The sequence below is a fragment of the Urocitellus parryii genome, chromosome 8 (genome assembly GCF_045843805.1).
Source record: "Urocitellus parryii isolate mUroPar1 chromosome 8, mUroPar1.hap1, whole genome shotgun sequence".
In the NCBI taxonomy this organism is placed as follows: Eukaryota; Metazoa; Chordata; class Mammalia; order Rodentia; family Sciuridae; genus Urocitellus; species Urocitellus parryii.
In genome coordinates this window covers 74,366,003-74,369,379 of record NC_135538.1, presented here as the reverse complement: position 1 = coordinate 74,369,379, position 3,377 = coordinate 74,366,003, and the positions used below count along the sequence as shown (strand labels likewise).

At 30.4% G+C, this 3,377-nt stretch overlaps 1 pseudogene; it reads left to right on the top strand.

Moving 5' to 3' along the window:
- The first annotated feature begins 641 nt into the window (after positions 1–641).
- Positions 642–728, top strand: LOC113198678 (small nucleolar RNA SNORA72; annotated as a pseudogene).
- Positions 729–3,377: the final 2,649 nt, after the last annotated feature.

Here is a 3,377-nt window from a genome sequence, read left to right as displayed (position 1 = left end):
CATTTGACAAGTCCTGGAAATTGTTAGGAGGCAATTATATTTTCAGGCAAAGTCTATATTATGAAGCACAGTTTGGGGAGTTATGGCACAGGTAAAAATCAAGGGTGAGAGTAAGGACAGGATTGTCTAGGATGAGATATAAATTGGAAAGAGAAAAATATTAAAAATAAATCCTGATGAATATTTACATTTAAATAATGGGTAAAGAAAGAAGAATCAGTGAATAAGACTAAAATGAAGCAGAAGTATGAGAAAAGCAAAAAAAGGAGTGGTACATGCCTAGGGAAGATAGACTTTCAAGGATGAAGGAATGATGAAACTAACTTTGAAGGTAGAGAAATCAAGAACTGGATATGACCTAATGTGTGAATCAATTAGAAGAAACTAGTAAGTGGAATAGGATTCAAGAGAGATTTCAATGTTAAGGATCATTTTGAAAATATTGATATGCATACGCTTATATTAATCTGCATAGTTCACTTTTCTTTGAAAAAGCTAGACTGAAGAAGAAAATAGAGAAATAGGATATAATCAAAGGAGGATAAAGCTTCATAGAAAACTTTTGGTTTAAAAAAACAAATAATCAGATCAATAAACAGGCAAATGAACTAAACAGACACTTCTCAAAAGAAGAAATATAAATGTACATTCACTATATAATGACTATGCATGTGTCCTCAGACATAGTTCTTTCCCTGGGTCAGATTTTATACATGCTGGTGATAAAACAAAAACAAACAAACAAACAACAACAACAACAACAAACATATCAAAGAAGAAGAAATATAAATGGCCAACAAATATATGAAAATATGTTCAATGTGTCCAGCAATTAGGGAACTGCAAATCAAAACTACACTGAGATTTCATCTCATTCCAGTCAGAATGTCAATCATCAAAATACAAATAATAGTAAATGGTGGAGAGGATGTGGAGGGGAAAAAAACACTTTTACACTGTTTGTGGGTTGTAAATTAGTACAACCACTATAGAATTCTGTGTTAAGGTTCTTCAAAATATTAGGAATGGAACCACCATATGACAACTAACCACTCCTCAGAATTTATCCTAAAGAATTAAAGTCTGCATACTATAGCAATACATGCATACCCTTGTTTATATCAGTGTAATTCACAAAAGCCAAACTTTAGAACCAGCCTAGGCACATTCATCAATGAATGAATGGATAAAGAATATGTGGAAGATAAATGGAATTTTATTCATCCATAAAGAAGAATGAAATTATTTGCAGAAAAGTGGATGGAACTTGAAAATAGTACATTAAGTGAAATGAGTCAAACTCAGAAAGTCAAGGGCCATATGGTCTCTCTCATATCTGGAAGCTAGACAGACAAAAAGGGGAGCAAGGTGAGTGTGTGGGGGTATGGATCTCATGAGAATTGAAAGAAGATCAGTAGAGTAGAGGAAAGGGACCAGGAAAAGGAAGGAAGTGTGGTAAAGAGACAATATAGGGAATGATATTGGGCCAAATTTATTGTTCTATTGTATGCATGTAGGAAGACATAGCAATGAGTCCCACCATTATGTACAATTATAATGCACCAATAAAAATATGGAAAAAATGAAAAGTTATGTAAATTAAAGAATAAAAAATAGAAAAACTTTGGTTTCTTTTTGTGTGGAAGAGACCTCAACCTGTTTGAAAAGTGAAAACAAGAATATATAGAGGAACAGAAGAGAGGGATAAGAAAGCAATTTGGAGGAAAGGGGGTGAGAGATCATTGCTTTAAATGCATGGAAGATGGTTTCTTTTTCAGAATCTAGGAGTGATGGGGTCAGCAGTGGGGAATGTTGAATGAACTTCTGTTTGATATCTTTGCTAATATATTAATATACATCATGACTAAACCAAGAAAATCTTACAGGTGTTTAATAATTATCATAATGTTCATAGAGACCAAGAACCATTTTCACCTTAATGAAAGAATGTCTTTTTCAAGGACGTCTCCTTTAACAAAATGTTGTAAAGAATGTAAAGTTTTTCAATCTCCTACCTTTATCATAAACTCATGATATAATTATATCATGACTATCATGATATAATTAAGTTCTTACATATTCTAAAAGTAATTCAATAATATATAAAAGTTAATTTCAGCCCTGCTGGAATTTAACTTGCCCAATTTAGTAAACAGAATGGACTATTGCCCAACTACTTTGTAGCTATTCACCACTGGTTATAAATTGTGCTAAAATTGTTGAATTAATTCATCCACTGAGTAGCAGGATATAGACTTATTTTCAGAGGCCACAATCTCTTTGTTCAGTAACAAACATCACTTCCTTAATAACTACTAAAAATCTGTAATTTTTTTCAAATATCAGTATATACCATAATCATATATCTAACTTTCAAAGAATTTATTTTATCATTGACTTATTGAGATTTTGTTTAATCTAATGAACAATTTAAGGAAAATTAGTACCTTAACCTTATTGAGAATTTTAATCTATAATTTCCTCCATATTTATTTATCTATCTATGTATTTATCCAATGTCCTTTATTTTGGTAAATGGTCTTAAATATTGAAGGATCTTTGGTTTGTTTCAACTTTGTATTGTTAATAATAAAGTTGATATTAATATGATATACAAATTTTGTATGAATATCTGTTTTTATTTCTCTTAGGTAAATATCTAGATCAAGAATTATAAAATTATATGTTTTTAAAAATGCCTTTGCATGCCCAAAGTTTGTGAAAAAAAAATTCCCTATGTTTTCTTACAGAAGAATTTTAGCTTTTATGTTTATGTCTGTAATTCATTTGAGTAAATCTTTTTACTTGGTAAAAAATAAAGGTTAGACTCATTTTTTATTCTATTTTCTTATGAAAATCTAGCTGTTCCAACTTCAGTTGTAAAAAATATTGTATTTTCCCCTTCCAATTATCTTGGCATAATATATATGTGAATTCATTTCTTGATTCTTTGTTTCACTGAGTTATATATTTATTTTTATATCAACATCACTGTCTCAATTACTTGTAGCTTTTTAAAATGTTTTTAAATCAAGTAGTAGAAGTTTTACAACCTTTCTTTTTTTCTTTTAAGATTTTAGATCCTTGGAATTTCCAAATTAGTTTTAAAATCAGCTTAATTTCTACCAAAAAATCCATTAGGGTTTTGTGTGTTTGTGTGTGATTATAGTTGGATCTACAGATCAGTTTGGGAAAAACACTGAGACTTCTAATCCATGAGCATGATATATGTATTGGTTATTCATTATTGTGTAACTGCTTCCAGACTTAATCACTTATTATCTCAGGATTATATGGGTCAGGAATTTGAAAATGGCTTTTAGGCATGGTTCTGGTTTGGATCTCTCATGAGGTTGCATTCAAGATGTTAGCTATCA